The sequence below is a fragment of the Stenella coeruleoalba genome, assembly GCF_951394435.1.
Source record: "Stenella coeruleoalba genome assembly, chromosome: 4".
Taxonomy (NCBI): domain Eukaryota; kingdom Metazoa; phylum Chordata; class Mammalia; order Artiodactyla; family Delphinidae; genus Stenella; species Stenella coeruleoalba.
In genome coordinates, this window is record NC_137149.1 from 123,514,166 (window position 1) to 123,533,998 (window position 19,833).

Sequence of the window (19,833 nt, forward strand, 5' to 3'; positions counted from 1 at the left end):
ACTCCTCGGCCAAGGGGCCCATCATCCCACCCGGGCGCACTCTGGTGGCTTGTCTTCTATGCTAATGCTCTGGGACGGAGCAGGTGCGGGAGAAATATATATATTGTTCCCGGAAGCACTTTCCCTTTCTCTACTCACTCAGGTCAGAACTTCCCGGACGCAAAAGTTCCGTCTATGATTAGGAGCACACACACTTGATAGTATCTCCCAGGGCTGGATGAGATCCAGCTGGCTGCCAGGGTTTCAAATATTAAGGGTCTCAAAGCTTAAAGTCAGCCAACCAGATGCCCTTAACTGATGGTTCAACTCCAGTCAGAGAAATCCAGAGGATTCAAAGAGTATTCATAGAAAACAGCAGCAGGAACGGAAACCAAAGGTCACGCTTAAGTGGCAGAAAGAATTCATTCTGCAAGAGACCTACAGGTCCTCATTTTTCTTTCTTTTTATTGTCGTCATAGAAAATAGTGGAAAACCCAACTTCTACAACAGGCTAACAGTTATTTTATGGGCCATGCACCATGCTAGAGAATAGGTGTATTTTTAACTTTACTCAATACTCTTGAGAGTCTCTATTTAACCATGGAACGCCAAAGCTCCGAGATGTTAAATAACTCGCACAAAGTCACACAGGTACTACATCAGCAAAAGTCTGATCTATTCCAGAGCCATCTGTCCAAAACCCATGCCCTCACCAGGGTACAATTCTGCCTCTGGTCTAAAGCACTTTCAAAGAAGCTGCTTCCCAACTCCTGCACCCCGTATGGGTCCTGGCTCACTACAATGAATACTGACAGATCGTGTTAAAGTAAAACTTCAGGTCAAGCAAACTGAAAAGTTGAACAAAACACAATCCATAATTTCTGATAAGAGTATTCAGGCAAAAAAATAAATATGAACAAAAGCGAACCACACAGTATAAATGCTGAGGGCTGTTTTGAATAAGTTGGTAAGATAGTAGGAGCAGCAATCTTCTCTTTCTTAGTCGTTGTATTATAGCTAACAGACAAGGAATGAAAGCAAAAAATTATTTTTACATTGGAAAATGTTTTTTGTTTTTTTTTTTAACCAACTCTTGACCTCCAATCATTAAGTACAATGGTTCCCCAATGCCCTCCTCGACAAGCTGCTTCCTCTCACTTCTTAAACTTTCTAATCATGCTCACCAGCTCTTTCAGCTGCTGTCATGGTCTGGTTTCATGTTTTACTTTTTCTTAACAGACCTTATTTTGGAGTAGTTTTAGGTTCACAGCAAAGCTGGGCACAGGTACAGAGATTTCCCCTAGACTCCCTGCCCGGACACAGGCATATCTTCCCCCATTATCAACATCCTCCACTGTCACAGTTTTTGAAACTTCATTCTTCCAAAGCTAAACCAGAAACCTTTTAGAAGATGATACAGGATTGTAATTTCTTACCCTTGGAGTAGAGAAGAAAAGCAAAACCATAACGTATAATGTGATGGATTGCAAGCACGGTCTGAATTCTCCACCCCTCCTTTGTAGGAGCTTCTCTTTTCAGTGGGACTCTGCAGCTCCTCGGGTAAAAGGTAGCGTCTATTTTCCCACCCCTTGAATCCGGGCTGGTCTTGCGGCCAAAGAATGTGGTAGAAGTGACACTGCGCTAATTCGGAGCCTCTAGCTCTAGAACCTTTGCACACCCATGCTCCACTCCCTTGGAAGCCTCTGGCGTCCACGTGATCAAGCCCACGCTAGCCTGCTGGGTGATGAAAGACATGTCGCCCAGGCCCCCCACCTATGGCCCCATCGGTCAGACATCCCACCCTCAGAAGCAGAGCTTCCCGCCATGCAGGAGGCAGTCCAGATGAGACCATACTGCCCAGTGTGCTGAGTCCAAACTGAAATAAATAAATGGCTGCTGTTTAGGCCACTGGAGGTGGGGGCGATTTGTTACAAAGCAATAAATAGACTAATATAGAAAGATTAAAAAATGTGACTGCATTAAAATTTTAAAGACATAAAAAGAGTGAAGAAAAGCACACACCCCGAAGGCACAAATAACAGCTATGAATCACTGAGGTAAGGCAGAAAGGCCAATAATAAATGGGGCAAAACGCCTGAAAATGCCCTTCACAGAAGGAAGTAAAGGAAATCCAAATGGCCCAAAACCACATGAAAAGGTGCTCAAAACTCATTAGTGATTATAAAAGTGAAGAGAAAACCTCAACATACCTCAATACACTCATGAGATTGGCAAAATGTAATTAAGTTCGGCAACCTCAAGAACGGGTGTATGTCGAGCAACAAAAATTCTCATATACTGCCAGCGAGGGTAAAAACCGGTATGATTCCCCTTTAAGTACTTTGGCATTTTCTTGTAAGTTTGATGATATCCTACAACTCCCAATTGACCTTCTAGGTAAATTCCCAAGATAAACTTTTGCACATGTGTACTTACAGACATGTACTTTCTATAGCAGAACTGACCACAGCATAGCCAAACACTGGAAAAGCAAATACCAAACAACAACCAACAGATGACTCAATTATACTATATTCATACGTTATAAAGTAAAAATAACAATAAATGTATGTATCAACTCAGGTTAACCTCACAATTTGGAGAGAAAGAAGCAAGCCATGAAAGAATACACACAGTATGGCTCTTTCATATAAAGTTCAAAGCAAGCTACACTAAACCCTATGTTTGGATTGCACGTATAGGTCACAAAATTACAGAACAGCAAGTAAGTCATTATCTCAAAAGTCACACGATGTTTACCACTGGAAGCAAGGGAGGGGGACAGTCAGACAGCTACAAGGGGATTCAAGGTATTTTAGTTCATAACCTAGTGGTGAGTCTACGGCTATTTGCTTTATCTTTCTTCTTTAAAACATACGCTTGGTTCATATACTTCTGTACTTCCACCATAATTCCACGACTAAACAATAAAAATTTTTTAACCGTAAAAAAGTAAAGCCTGGCTATTGGAGTCACTCCCAAGTTAACTATTCTGTTGTAATCCAGGAAACCTACCATTATTGCCTACGATCTGGCCACGCTGGCTTGCTCTTCGTTCACACGTGCCCAACTCATTCCAGAAGGGCACTGACAGGCTTCAAAGTGCTGTCCCACCCCTGGAAACGCTCCTTGCCCAGCCCCACCTTCACCTGGATGGCTCCTTCACAGAACCCTCCCCCTTGTACCATCACCCCCAAAAGAGCATCACCCCTCTGCCCTAAACTCTTCTCGATCCCATGGCGCTTAATCTTCTTCATAGCACTGATCACCTGAAACTGCCTTATTTAGTCAGTATTTCCTCCAGGTTATCTATTCTGCTGAAGAATATCCAGTCCCTGAGACAGCAGCCGACAGCCTTGTGCTTCCCTGCATCCCTGAAACAAAGACCACACAGGGCTTTTCTTTTTGAATTTATTTCATGCAGCTCTTTCCAAATATTAAGCGTGTGGGCTTATTATCATTTCTAATAACTTTATTCCATTTTGCTAATGCTTGCGCTGCCAGTTCTCAAAAGGGGCATGTAATTGGTTCTGTTTGTGTGTGTGTATACGTGTATATATGTGTGTATGTCTATATGTACTTATTTATAAATATTATATATAAATAATATACAAATGTGTTTATAATATGCAGATAACTATAAATATTGGTATAAATTCTATTTTTCCCCTCTGGAGCCATTTCCTTTGAGTATTTTATCCAAAATTACCAGATCAGGGACTTCCCTGGTGGTGCAGTGGTTAAGAATCCACCTGCCAATGCAGGGGACACGGGTTTGAGCCCTGGTCTGGGAAGATCCCACATGCCGTGGAGCCACAACTACTGAGCCTGCGCTCTAGAGCCCACAAGCCACAAATACTGAGACCACGTGTCACAACTACTGAAGTCCACGTGGCTAGAGCCCATGCTCCGCAACAAGAGAAGCCACCGCAATGAGAGGCCCGCACACCACAACGAAGAGCAGCCCCCGCTCACCACAACTAGAGAAAGCCTGCACGCAGCAACGAAAACCCAATGCAGCCAAAAACAGATACATAAAAAATAAATAAATTTATTTTTTTTTAAATTACCAGGTCAAAGGATATCTTAAAGACCATGCTTTCTTATGGTCAGGGCAGGATACTCTCCAGAAAGCTAAAATTTAAATGCGTCTGTTTTTCAAGACGTATTTCATAATTCCTAATCTCATTAGTTGAAAATGTTTATAACAGTAGACTGAATTTGGGTTCATTTGCACAGCTAATACGATATATTTCTCCCTATGTAAATAGCATGCTTTTCTCTCTTACCGCTGTGCTAGGTACTGTAGTTACATCAAGTCTTTATTTTAGCATATAATCATTTTTTCTCTCTGTTGATTTTTCTGGTGTTATTAGAATTCATTATGCAAAATTGTTATTGTTTAAAAATTGGACCACACCAAACTCCCGTTCCATTTAAAAATCATAAATTTATCACCTGTTCGTTATGTAGTACATTTTAAATTTATTCTCATGTAGTTTATACTTTTATAGATATCTTCTGCCTTTCCAAACATAACATAAAATCATAAGACAGTTTACTACATTTAGTACAGTCCATTGAAAAAGCACAAAGATGCTTTGTGCAAAAGATAATGGTTTATCATCACACATGAAACTCAAACAGTCTAAATCACAAAGGCTGGCAGCACTCCTCTACTAGGGGAAGATGGTGAAGAGCCTACTAGATAGGACTGCCTTTATTCAGGGCCTACTCTATGCTAATGGACTCACAGGTATTATTTGATTTATTCCTTATAACCAGCCTACAGGGTAGGTGTGGACGTTACCTTATTTTACAAATCATAAGTAGATTCAGCGATAGATTAGTGACTTGATCAAGGTCACAGACCTCTTCGGACGGTTGGTATTATGTCCTGGAGGCAAAGGATCAACTCCTTGGTTTCTCAAGCTTCTACCAACATCCTTTGCATCACATCATTCTGACTTTCAGGAGATTTAACATTATTCCCAGGGCCCGTGCACAGATCTCAACTATTATCTTAATGGCTCTAATGCAGAACTCTACGCCCCCAGTCCTCTCCTGCATGCTAATTCCTGAAGACTGTAAATTAACATGCTCTCCTGAAACACCTTCAAGGCTGGCATATATATATATATATATTTTAATATCTTTATGGGAGTATAATTGCTTTACAACATTGTGTTGGTTTCTGCTGTACAACAAAGTGAATCAGCTATAAGTATACATATATCCCCATATCCCCTCCCTCGTGCATCTCCCTCCCACCCTCCCTAACCCACCCCTCTAGGTGGTCACAAAGCACCGAGCTGATCTCCCTGTGTTATGCATCAGCCTCCCACTAACCATCCATTTTACATTCGGTAGTGTGTGCATGTCCATGCCGCTCTCTCACTTCATCCCAGCTTACCCTATCCCCACTGTGTCCCCAAGTCCATTCTCTACGTCTCTGTCTTTATTCCTGCCCTGCCACTAGGTTCATCAGTACCGTTTTTTTTAGATTCCACATATGTGCGTTAAACATACAGTATTTGCTTTTCTCTTTCTGACTTACTTCACTCTGTATGACAGACTCTAGGTTCATCCACCTCATTACAAAGAACTCAATTCCGTTCCTTTTTATGGCTGAGTAATATTCCATTGTATATATGTGCCACGTCTTCTTTGTCCATTCACCTATCGATCGACACTTAGGTTGCTTCCATGTCCTGGCGATTGTAAATAGTGCTGCAGTGAACATTGTGGTACATGACCCTTTTTGAATTATGGTTTTCTCAGGGTATATGCCCAGTAGTGAGATTGTTGGGTCATATGGTAGATCTATTTCTAGTTTTTTAAGGAACCTCCATACTGTTCTCCATAGTGGCTGTACCAATTTACACTCCCACCAGCAGTGCAGGAGGGTTCCCTTTACTCCACGCAGGCTGGCATACGCTGATGGATACTGCCAAGCCTGCGTGTGCACAAAATGCAACAGCTGACTTTAAAGAACTGAAGTGATCTGCACACTTTCAAATAAACTTGCCACTTCAGAGTCTCCCAGAGTAAGACTTTTAGGTCTTCGATCTGCAGACCAACGGGAGAGAAAAGCACAGGCACTAAAACTCTTCCCAGGGTTAGGAGCAGTTTGAGAGAGGAGCAGTTGTATTTGAGATCTGCTGAGTTTGAGAAGCAGCACACCACGTGGAGAGATCCAACCACAGTTTAAATCCAGGTTCAGAGAACCTCCGGACACTGGCAGGAATTGCCCCTGGTCACCCTTGATGGTTTGACAAATGAGAAAATTCTTTCTTACAGCACAGCCACCTATGAACAGTTTTCAGTGATCATGAACTATTAGACGCATACAGGCACTAGGAAGGGTGGGAAACCTCTCTAATCGGGTTGGTCTACTTCACTGCTAAACAGCCTTCTGGGTACATGAGAACCCCCGAAGTTACAAGCCCGGCCCTGCGAATAAGGCTGTAACTCTCTCCTGGAACTTTCGGCCCCACCAAAGCACTGAGTGGTATACCTGAGGAAACGTGGCATGCTAATTCCGGGCTTGAAAAGAAAAATGAAACAGCAAATCAATGTACCTTTCTCACTCAGTAAACGTGAAGCTCAGGATTCTTCACCAACCACACCGGATTCTGAACTCTTTTTCCAAACAGGCAAAAGTGCACTTAGAAGCTCACATTCCTCGGCATGGTGAGACCCAAATCACTAGATTATCAAATATGCAAAGGCTCTGCCAGGGGAAGCTTTGCTACCCATCCTGCCCATCAAAACAAGTCCCCAAATTCTTCTGTGTTTTATTTAAAGAACAGGGTACAGACTCTTAAGAACTTAATATCTTTCACGTCAGATTCATACCAAGGAAATAGTGCTAATGTTAATCCAAGGAACTTGGAAGTGAAACAAAATTCCTCCAGCACTGTGGACTGGCTTCTCATTTTCCTTCGTGGTTTCCAGATTTACAGAACTGGCAGCAGCGCTATGTACAAGAGTAGCATTCCGGCCTCTCTGTACCAGTCAGAAAGCAAGAAAATAACTCACTGGATACATGTTTTAAGTGGTGCGAACGTCCCCCAAGCCCCAAATGCATTACTGGGCTAGTGGAGGCCTGAAGGCCACATCACAAGCTGTTCTAGGAGCAGCTCAAGGGCCAGCACGGTCTCTGTGACTGCTAGGTCAAGGTCCTCCTGGCCCTAACTCTCCACTTCCAGCCCAACTGGAGTGGCTGTGTAGTGAGTTCTTCTTAATCAGAGAATAAACACCATCTGACGTCACTAGATTGACCTGAATTGACAAATGTATGGGGTAAAGGAACACAAGCTGAGTCCCCAGAGATGCAGATGCCTCAAAACAAATGCATAAAACTGGACTCAAGACCCAGTATGACACACGACAGACAACCAGATAACCGTTGATCAAAGTGACCAACTCATCATGAAGAACACTTAAGAAAGGAGTGCCCTGGGCACTGCAGAGAGTCCACAGGCAGGTCCACACTGGACACCACCACTCAACCTTCACCACCCCCCCATTCCAGACTTCAGCTGCACTGCACGCACTCAGCAAACACGGACAGTCTTCTTGGACAAAGGTCTGCATATAGAGAGAGGACCCGCCACAGCAGGCTGTCAGATGAGAAGTGCAGGCTGGCGATCACCCAGCTTCCTGGTTTTCGAACTGTCTTTGGCCACACATCCCTTTGTTCAGAGAAAAATCTTATTTACAGTGAAAACAGTAAAAACAGCTAACACGTCTGTATTAGTTTCCTATTACTGCGGTAAGTAACTCCACAAACTTGAGTGGCCTGAAACAATACAAATTTATTATTTTATATTTCTGGAGGTCAGAAGTCCAAAATGGGTCTCTCGGGGCTGTATTCCTTCTGGGGGATCTAGGGGAGAATCCACTTCCTTGCCTTTTCCAGCTCCTAGAGGATGCCCACATTCCTCTGCTCTTGGCACCCGGCCACCACTCACATCACTCCGACCTCTGCTTCTGTCATCACGTCTCCTTCTCTTACTCCTTTAAGGATCACCGTGATTACACTAGGTCCACCATGATAACCCAGGATAATCTCACCGCCTCAAGATCTTTAACTGCACCTGCTAAGTCTCTTTTGCCACCTAAAATAACATTCACAGGTTCCAGGGAATTAGGAAGGGACATCTTTTGGAGGGCCATTATGCTGCCTACCTTACCTGATAATGTCAGGTACTCTCCTAACCACATTACATTTATTGACTCATTGGAGTATCACCGCAACTCTACGGGGCAGGTTCTGTCATTATGCCCACTTTACAGAGGAGAAAACTGACGTACACAGGTCAAGCAACTTGTCCAAGATCTCACAACTAGTAAGTAATGGAACGAAAAGATAATCAAAGCTGCTCAGGTGGAGGTAGGATGAAGAACCCTGCCCAATTGGTCCCCATCTCCCACTGAGTGCTTCCCAGTGAGACCACACCCTGCAGGACCCAACCTGAAAATCACTGACAGTCTCACCCTCACTGAACAGTCGGGAAATGAAAGTGCAACTTTGGACAACTAGTTCAATTTCACACACCTAGTTCAAGGAGAGCACTAACTAGAATCCAGGTTTTGGCATAGAACCCAGTTTTAGTACAACTTGGTGAGGCACAGAATGACAGTAACAGGTGTCCAGGTTAGTGAGGTATACATGGCCCACCAGTTGGACAGCATGACCCAGAGAGAGGCTGCAAAGGACACGCATGTGTGTGTGTGTGTGTGTGTGTGTGTACACGCATGTTGTGCGGTAAGGGGAAGTGTTGAAGTATGAAAAATATCCAGGATAACACACTCTCAGCCTCCACCTTCTCTAATCACATGAGAAAACAAGAAGAGCTGACAAACAATGTGATGACAAGACTGCATGTTGAAAACTAGGATGGCTCACATGTCCGGAGAAACACCTGAACCTGAGCAACAAACACTGGTAGTCCTGAAAGCTTTTGCACAACCAAGGAAACCATCGACAAAACAAAAAGACAACCTACGGAATGGGAGAAAATACTTGCAAACGAAGCAACTGACAAAGGATTAATCTCCAAAATACACAAGCAGTTCATGCAGCTCAACATCAAAAAAACAAACAACCCAATTCAGAAATGGGCATAAGAGCTGAATAGACATTCTTCCAAAGAAGACATACAGATGGCCAGACACGTGAAAAGATGCTCAACATCATTAATCATCAGAGAAATGCAAATTAAAACCACCATGAGATATCACCTCACACCTGTCAGAATGGCTATCATCAAAAAGACCACAAATAACAAATGTTGGCAAGGATGTGGGGAAAAGGCAACCCTCCTACACTGTTGGTGGGGATGTAAACTGGTACATCCACTGTGGAAAAAATACGGAGGTTTCTCAAAAAGCTACAAATAGAACTACCATATGACCCAGAAATTCCACTCCTGGGTAATATATCTGAAAAAAATGAAAACACTAATTCAGAAAGATACCTGGGCGCTTCCCTGGTGGCGCAGTGGTTGAGAGTCCGCCTGCCGATGCAGGGGACATGGGTTCCTGCCCCGGTCCGGGAGGATCCCAAATTCCGCAGAGCGGCTGGGCCTGTGAGCCATGGCCGCTGAGCCTGCGCGTCCGGAGCCTGTGCTCCGCAACGGGAGAGGCCACAATAGTGAGAGGCCCGCGTACCGCAAAAAAAAAAAAAAAAGTGCTGGACCCAGAGCCCCTGCTTCCTACATGGGCAGGTTTTATAGCACATGACCCTATGCAAACTTCATTAGGGCTAAATGAATAAGGACAGAACAGGCCCCACAGGCCAGTGAGAGACAGGACACGTGGAATATGTATATACAGAAGGCAAGAGATGAGCAAATGCCACGAGATGCTAAACAACGGGTGGGTCCAAGAAAGGGTATATGGATGGTCACAATTCTATCCATGCACTTTTTATGGTAAATTCTGAAAAATAAAGTAGCACAAAAGAACAAAGTCATCACGATTTTATTTATTAAAATGAAAGACAAGCACACACGCACACACACACACCTGAATCAATAAACCATTGTGTTCTCCTCCTTCATCACATCCACCTTCATCTCATTCCTATACTTACAGGAACCCAAGTGGCCAGAATCCCAGTGTTCCCTCCTCAGTATTCTCTGCCTTACTCTATACACCCACACCCACTTGTGCTGTTTATTTATCCTTACTTGTCAGGCAGTGTTCTAGGCACAGGGGCTACAGCAACAAACAAATCACACAGACGGATGAGAGAGGGTAACATACCAGGTCGGGGGGGGGGCAGTAATCTGAGATAAGACAGATAATAAAACATAAATAAATTACACAGTATGCTGGGAGCTGTTAAGTGCCAGGGAGGAAAGTGAAGAAAGGTTAGGGGGATGGGAATGCGTGGGGAGGTTGTGCAGGTCTGAGCAGACCTCACAGAAAAGCTGGCATCTGTGAAAAAGCTGAAGGATGCAAGAAGCAAGCCACCCAGGGAACTGTGGAGAAGCCTTTCCAGACACAGGGGGCCATCTGGAGGCAGGACAGGGACAGGATGGTACGGCTGGCCCTGAGTGCGGGCAGGACAGCAAGACTGAGAGGAAACAAGGTCAGGGATGACGGGGGCCAGTTCAGGAAGGACTCGAGCTTTTATTATGAGCAAGATGGGGGGCTTCTGGAGAGCTGGGAGCAGAGGAGGGATGTGACCTGACCTTCAGCAGCATCGCTCCGGCTGCTGTGCTGAGAGCAGGCTACATACAGATGGACCAGAGCAGTGGCAGGAAGACAAGTGAGGCGGTCCCTGCCCTGATCCAGGTGAGAGATGACAGCACTTCTTTCAAGAATTTCTGGAAACCATGCCAACAACTAGTGAGACTCAGGGGGTCTCAACCTAATGATCTGAGGGGTCTACACACAAAAACTTCCCCAAGGATGGCAATCACCTTTGAAGCTTCATGGCTGTGGTACCAAGAAAGTCTGGTTTACAGGCGCAGTGGTAATTAGTAGTCTTCTTGTATGGGTTCAACTGTGTCCCTCCGAAATTCCTGTATTGGAGTCCTATCCCACAGTATCTCAGAATGTGACCTTGTTTGGTGATAGGGTCTTTACAGAGGTCATCAAATTAAAGTGAGGTCATTAGGGTGGGCGCTAATCCAATGACTGGCGTCCTTGAAAAAAGGGGAAATTTGGACACAGAAACATGCATACAGGGAAGACAAGGTGAAGAGACACAGGGAGAAGATGTCCATCTACAATCAAGGAGCGAGGCCTGGGACAGATCCTACCCTCCCAGCCCTCAAAACAAACCAATTCTACCAACACCTTGATCTTGGACTTCTAACCTCCAGAGCTATGAGACAATACATTTCTGTTGCTTCAGCCACCCAGTCTGTGGTAGTTTGTTATGTCAACCCTAGGAAACAAATACACCATGATTTTTTTTTTTTTTTTTTAAGGAAAATAGGGTAACTTTGAGGTTCAAGGCAATATACGGTAGAAGAACACTACTTGCAAGTATCGTTCTTCCGGATCAGGTATTTAAGCTCAATGACGAAACGTAATATTATTCAAACATTTTGGTACTGAAGATAGTAATCTGGCAAACAAAGTGCTTTCCAAAATGTCTGAAAAAAGGGGAGACAGAAAAACAAATAAAACCACATACAGGGGATAATGTCAAGAAAAGCCACCTTGTTAACCACAGCGTATGCTTAAGGCCCAAACTAAATATTAGCAGGGATTTAGATGTCAGGTGTTCATCTGGTTTATTGAATATAAGCTTTCCCACCCTTTGGCCACTGTATCACCATTTCATGGCACAGACTAGATACTTGGTTGCCGACGAAAGCCAAGAGTTACTGTATAACTCTCCCGTTTCTCTCAAACACTTCAATATTAATTTCCTTTAAAATTTTAAATCAAGTAAGACTCACCCTTAGGAGGGGCTAAAACCTCCCTGTTTGTGCCCTGAGTTAAACCAGGATCACAAGAACTGCCACAAGTCCACGACCCCCATCGGAGAGAGATCACCGTCACATCCTGCACACGGGGTCCAGACGACAAACTTCGTAGGAGTTCAGTGGAAGACAAACTCAAAAAAAACAGTAAAGTCATCAGAAAAACACAGCACAGAATGGGAGTTGAACAGGGTCCCAAAAAGTGAGTTAAATTTTTATCACTGTAAACCACAGGGGAGACACTGAGGCATCAGGAACAAAATGGGGAGAATCCCTGAGATGGGAAAAAGGACTACAAGTACTCGGGGACCCATGTATGTTAGGGCCTTTGAATGCAGGGAGTACTCAAGTCATGAGAATACAATCGCAAAGAGCCAGGAAAAAAAAAAATAGTGAACAACTTGTCCTGAGAACGTGCACTACAGCCTGCCCTGGGATGCCCTCTCCGCCGTTACTACAACGCGGCTTCTCTCTGAGTGTTTACTTCTCTCTCACTTCTAATTGCGTGGTTTCTTCTATTTCATATCAGTCCTTGTTGCCGGAACTGCTGCTTCCTCAGAGGGTCTGCGGCCTTGCCAGCGCCTGGAGGGCCCTTTCACTGTCCTCACATCAGCTGAGATGCATTCTTTCAACGTCAGCTCCCGCTGTTTATCCCATCTATGTTCCCAAAGTAAAATTCTCAAGAGACTCAAAATGGCCTCGCTCACTGCTTTCCCACAGAAGGATGTGACAGAGGGAGCTGTCTAGTGTCCCTCCCTAGTCACATCAGCCAGTTCAGGGAGAGGAGAGGGGACGTCCCACGGTCCTCAGAGAGCCTTCTCCTCAGAGAGGCTGAGCAGAGCCATTCTCCCTGAGAAGAGCCGTGAAGTAGTTAGCAGACACCATGTGTCACAACTAGAGTGCAAGGCCAGCAAGTACAAAACACATCCTTTAGGAACCCTCCTACACTGCTGGGGAGAATGTAAAGTGGTACAGCCATGATGGAGAACACTATAGAGGTTCCTTAAAAAAACTAAAAATGAGGGAATTCCCTGGCAGTCCAGTGGTCAGGACTCCACACTCCCACTGCCAAGGGCCTGGGTTCAATCCCTGGTCAGGGAACTAGAATCCCACAAGCCACGCAGCGCAGCCAAAAACAAAAACAAAAAACTAAAACTAGAGTTGCAATATGATCCAGCAATCCCACTCCTGGGCATATACTCAGAGAAAACTCTAATTCGGAAAGATACATGCACCCCAATGTTCATAGCAGCACTATTTACAATAGCCAAGACACAGAAGCAACCCATATGTCCATCGACAAACGAATGGATAAAGAAGATGTGGTGTATATATACAACGGAATATTACTCAGCCATAAAAAAGAATGAAATAATGCCATTTATAGCAACATGGGACGGACCTACCAATTATCATACTAAGTGAAATAAGTCAGACAGAGAAAGACAAATATCATATGATATCACTTACATAAATTTGGGAAAAAATGACGCAAATGAACTTACTTACGAAACAGACTCACATATTTCGAAAACAAACTTATGGTTACCAAAGGGGAAAGGGGGTGGAGGAGAGATTAATGAGCAGTTTGGGATTAGCAGATACAGACTGCTATATATAAAATAGATAAACAACGAGGTCCTACTGTATAGCACAGGGAACTATATTCAATATCTTGTAATAAGCCATAATGGAAAAGAATATGAAAAAGAGTATGTATAACTGAATCACTTTGCTGTACACCAGAAACTTACACGTCGTAAGTCGACTATACATCCATTTTTTTAAAATAATTTAAAAAAAAAAACACATCTTTAAATGCCAAAATTACTTCTAAAGATTTTTCCATGTTGACACACAAAATTCCACAAAAAAGTCCCTAAAGACAGAAACCAGTCCACTGAAAAACACTGCAGCAGGCAGAGCCTGAGCTCATGAGATGGGCCATTTTAATGTAAGGAACTATGTTCAACATAAAGAAATGTTAACACTCATCACTGACTAGAAAATCGTTTCCAGTCCAGGGCTCCCACATGGTTGAGGTATGTGCAACAGCCACGGAATATTTATTCAGCACCTCCGATGTGCTGGTCACTGCTCCAAGGAAGTACTTGGCATGCATGAGTTCCTTCAATCCTCACCACACCCCGGGAGGCACGCATTTCTCACTGCCTATTACGGTCAAGCACAAGAAGACATAAAGAGGTCCAGAGGGTTAAATCGTGGAGCCAGGATTTGAAGCCTGCAGCCAGCTTTAGGTCTAAACCATCACAATCTGCTGCCTCACCGCAGGGAATGCAGACTACAGAGGCCACCACAACTGGGCCACGACACCCTTTCCTCGCGATGCCCTTACAAAATACATGCAAATAATCAAAGTGTCTTTCTTGATGGTGTTGAAATGTAAAGGAGAGATCAGGAATTTTCCACAAAGGTTTTGTGGGCAGCCCTGGGAAAGAAAGGAAAGCATCCTGAAGGAGCTACACGGAGGAACCCACCGCCAACAGGAAGGAGGACACAAAGCCAACGTAGCAAAGCTGTCAGGTTGGGCAGCGAGGTCTGTCTCTTGGCTTCATGCTTCCTCAAGGGCAACGTCAACATATACACCAAGATCCCAGACAGCAGAGCCCACACGATCCAGGCCTCTCAGGGCATATCCTGACACAAGTTGGGACCTCCCGCAAACTGGCCCTGTTCAGAGGGAGGAGGCGCCAGTGTGAAGAAACAAGACACGTGGTCAACTCGTGAACTTACTGAAAGCATGAGAAAGGTATGCACGTGCCCACAAAACAGTTTGGAAGGTAAGCCCCCTGCCAAAAGAGTAACCAATGATTTTCACTATTTTCAAAATCATCTTCATTTAGCATAACTTACTTTTACGATCAGAAAAAAATCAGTTAAAGCCAAAACAAAACCAAAGAGTGGACGACAGCTGATCGTCAGGATGGGCAGGGATGTGAGACAATGTGTCTGTAATGGTTTACACATGAACTTGACTGGGTCATGGGACACCTAGATATCGCATTAAGACTCATTTCTAGGTAGAGCTGTGAAGTGCTTCCAGAAGAGATTACATTCCAGTTGGTAGCCTGAGCAAAGCAGATGGCTCGCCCCAGTGTGGGTGAGCATCACCCATCCACGAATAAACGCACACACACGAAATTCAATGTCACCAGTAATGAGCAGAAATTTTAAATAATACCTTTTATGCCTGACGGCCAACACTACTTTCAATCATGACATTCAATCTTTGGAAGTATATGGGTAAATGAGCCCTTTCATGTATTGGTAGGGAGGAAAGAAATGAAGAACCTGCACCCCACCACTGCCACTCCTCTCTTATTCCCCCCAAAAAGGGGAAAATGCAGACAATCTGGCATAGCAAACTGACAAATTTCTTTTGCGTCCATAAAAGAGATAACATATGTGCAGCATTTCCAGAGAAAACAGACAGCTAGTATAAGTATTGTTTGTTTTTTTAATGTTTTATCTGTTTATTTATTTTTGGCTGGATTGGGTCTTTGGTGCTGCACGCAGGCTTTCTCTAGTTGGGGAGAGGGGGGGCTACTCTTTGTTGTGGTGCGAGGGCTTCTCATTGCGGTGGCTTCTCTTGTCGCGGAGCACGGGCTCTAGGCTTGCGGGCTCAGTAGTTGTGGCTTGTGGGCTCTAGAGCGCAGGCTCAGTAGTTGTGGCGCACAGGCTTAGTTGCTCTGAGGCACGTAGGATCTTCCCAGACCAGGGCTCGAACCCGTGTCCCCTGCATTGGCAGGCGAATTCTTAACCACCGCATCACCAGGGAAGCCCCTAGTATAAGTACTGTTAACAGCAGAAATCCCAACCACTGAACATTTGACACAGTTTACAAAGTAATAAGGGGGCTTCCCTGGTGGTGCAGTGGTTGAGAGTCCGCCTGCCAATGCAGGGGACACGGGTTCGTGCCCCGGTCCGGGAAGATCCTACATGCCGCAGAGCGTCTGGGCCCGTGAGCCATGGCCGCTGAGCCTGCGCATCCGGAGCCTGTGCTCCGCAACGGGAGGGGCCACGGCAGTAGGAGGCCCGCGTGCCGCAAAAAAAAAAAAAAAAAAAGTAATAAGGTTAGCTGTCCTTTGGAAAAGGCTTATCACAAAGCTCCTTGGTGATAGGATAGCACAGTGATTGGGAGTATGGGTTCTGGTGTCAGACAGACTGGGGCTCGCACACTAGTGTCAATGGTGACCAGTTGGGTGACCCTGGGCAAGTAACCACTCCAAGCTTCAGTTTCTTCAGGGAAGGCCTTGGGAGTAATATTGGATTTCCTACAACAAACTGTAGCAAAGGAAATTAATGAATAAAAGATTACTAAATTATCCTGTCTGGGTGACAGAGAACAGCAGAACCACCAAAAAGAAAAAGGGAAGTTAAGAGACGAAGAGTTAATTTTTTTTAAATTGAAGTATAGTTGATTTACTATGTTGTATTAGTTTCTGGTGTACAGCAAAGTGATTCAGTTATACATGTATATATATGTATTCTTTTTCATATTCTTTTCCATTATGGTTTATTACAAGATATTGAATATAGTTTCCTGTGCTATATAGTGGGACCTTGTTATTTATCTATTTTATATATAGCAGTTTGTATCTGCTAATCCCAAACTCCTAATTTATCCCTCACCCACCCCCTTTCCCCTTTGGTAACTATAAGTTTGTTTTCTTTGTCTGTGAGTCTGTCTCTGTTTTGTAAATAAGTCCATTTGTATCATTTTTTTAGATTCCACATATAAGCAATTTCATACGGTATTTGTCTTTCTCTGTCTGACTTACTTCATTTAGTATGATAATCTCTAGGTCCATCCATGTTGCTGCAAATGGTATGATTTCATTCTTTTTTATGGCTGAGTAATATTCCATTGTGTATGTACCACACCTTTATCCATTCATCTGTTGATGGACACTTGGTTTGCTTCCACGTCTTGGCTATTGTAAATAGTGCTGCTATGAACATTGGGGTGCATATATCTTTCCGAATTAGAGTATTCTCTGGATACATGCCCAGGAGTGGGAGGTTTTAAGAAATAATATTCCCTGCATGAATAAGAAAACGTTGGGGCACTGTGTTTCGTTTGGACCACAATTTAAAGGGACACTGGCAAAACCAAACACTAAAAAATCAGGATAACAACTCCAAAAACCCCATCAGGATATCAGGATAACAACTCCAAAAACCCCATCAATTAAGACAGGATGTTAGGAAGGTAGAATCGTAACTTCTGTTTCTGAATTGTGGGGAACGTTAATCAGAACAATTCTTAGATTCACCCTGCATGGTCTAAAAAGCCAATACAGGAAGAAGTTAAAGGGAGCAGGTTTGGTTTAGGATAAAGCAGGACTTGCCAACTATAATACAGTGGGCTGTCTCCTTGCAGGCAATTATGAGACATCATCACTGCTTGTATCGTGGAGACACTGCTGAGAGTGGGAGGTCAGAACAGTGGTCCAAAAGGGTCCTGTCTGATGTTAACATTTTCTAATTCTAAGCCATCAACAGTTGGTAAATTATTAGCACTCATACTACTATCTTACCTGTAGCATCATAGCTCAACTACATGCATCATGGATTAGAGAAGGCAGGTTTGAAAACCTAACCATTATACTGTACAGCTTTTTTTATGATTACAGTATATAGGATTTTTCATGAAACTTTACTCCAAATTCTAAACAACTGATTTTCACAGATGGATTACCTATGCAAGTGGGTTGCGTTTTTTTTATATATATATAAATTTATTTATTTATTTTTGGCTGTGTTGGGTCTTTGTTGCAGCACGCAGGCTTTCTCTAGTTGTGGCGAGCAGGAGCTACTCTTCGTTTCGGTGCACGGGCTTCTCATTGTGGTGGCTTCTCTTGTTGTGGAGCACGGGCTCTAGGCACGTGGGCTTCAGTAGTTGTGGCACGGAGGCTCAGTAGTTGTGGCTCATGGGCTCAGTAGTTGTGGCTTGCGGGCTCCAGAGCACAGGCTCAGTAGTTGTGGCGCACGGACTTAGTGGCCCCGCAGCATGTGGGATCTTCCTGGACCGGGGCTGAAACCTGTGTCCCCTGCATTGGCAGGTGGACTCTTAACCACTGCGCCACCAGGGAAGCCCCCATGCAAGTGTTTTATCATGAATGATGGGAAAAGTTCTCCAAAGCCCAATATGTTTAATTCCCTTCTTCAGTAGGGATCAGAGATTTTATCTTTTCAGCAAGACTCCATGAGTACAGAAGAGGAAGAAAAAACAAAAGCAGGACGAGAAGAACAAGTACATAAGGGGACAGAGAGGCAGTGCCACCCATCCCATGGGCCCCTATGGTCATCATTACCCAAATGACATTAAACAGAGCCAGGATTTAGTCCTATTTTTCATACCTCATTCTTGTGGTGCCTCATGGAAAGTCTTAGGGGAAGAAGTAAATGCTTCCCCTCTCAGATCTACAGAGTTTGGGCATCAGTTCAGCTCTGACCCTATTTTCTGTAAAACCCTGGAGACTTCAAAAAAAAAAGAAAAAGAAAAAAATTTACAAACAACCAAAGAGTTCACATCTGGATTTCTCCATTTCTCCAACTCTGCCATACAGGAAAAAGCTTCCTGGGAAAACACTAGGAGAAGTATCTAATGTCTATGGAGGACACAGAGATTATCTGTTAAAAAGCCACAGAGAATGCTATGATAGTAATTTGTTTAGACAGCGTCACCAATCTTTGTTACATTCTTTACTCTCTTTGAAGTAGACTATGGTGATGATTACCAGCGAGAGAACTCTCTTTTGCAAGAGGAACATTCTATAAGGTCATTCAGATGTTTTTATAGTAAAAGCAGAAGAATATTATCTTAGACTTTATCAAAAATGATTAGTGTTAAAATGGGTACAAATATACAGCAAGCCTGTCATTCAATCTCAGTCAATAAAATATAAGACTGGATTCTCTTCTTCTTGTATTCGGATAGGTTTTTCACTTGGGGAATAAATTCTTTGGTGTGTTAATGTTCTAACCACACTACAGCGCTGCAAGGTTCTCTTCTCCTCCAGATAACTCTCTGACCTAATTTGCTACAATGAAACACATACTGGATTCCTCACCAAGAACCTAGGTCAAGGCTGGATTCTGCAATGAACTAGCAATAGGACCCCTGAGCAAGTCAAGTAACCTGACTGAGTCTCAAATTTCCTAACCTAGTAAAGTAAGACAGCTCAGTCACATGATTTGGCCGACACAAAAAAATCAATGCTAAACTTTCCTGACATTTTTAATTGCTTTTAAAACTCTGACATTTAGAGATGAATGATTAGGGACAAAATAGCATGGACATATTTCCCCTGCTCCTCCCCGCTAACTAGTAAAACTGCTGGAAATAACAAAAGAGAACTCTAAACGGTGGTAAGAAGAAAGCAAACCAGCTTGTGACTTCAGGACTCAAGGAATCGCACAGCAAAGTGTATCTTGCATTTCCCCCCTCCCCACCAACCAAAGACGGCAGCCACCCAGGCCCACCATGTCCCAACCCCCATCCTTACGACAGCAGGCAGCACATGGAGGCTCACTCCTACCCCAGACGGAAGAAGTCCCTCCGGCAACATCAGGCAAGCCCTACACCATACAAAAAGGGGTCTATCTGAAGCCCCACCAGTAATAAGCAACTAGGAGAGCCAGGACATACGCACTAAGACAGGAGGCCACACACAAGGAACCCAGTGACACATGGCCCAGCCCAGGAAGCCTCTTTGAGCCTGAGACTCCCCACTTCCCCTGCCCAGAAACCTCAGAGAAGCCACGGGGCACCAGTAGAGACATCTCACTTCAACAAGTGACCAGATCAAGAAAAGGTCTCTGTCCCCCACAGGCAGGGGAGATCGACTGCACTCAGGGAAGTTCCTATTCCCCAGAG

General features: G+C 44.0%; 1 protein-coding gene across 3 annotated transcripts in view; it reads right to left on the reverse strand.

Annotated features, from left to right (window-relative positions):
* ARHGAP10 (Rho GTPase activating protein 10) overlaps positions 1-19,833 on the reverse strand; it is a 327,164-nt gene that overhangs the window by 245,770 nt on the left and 61,561 nt on the right. The window lies entirely within an intron of this gene.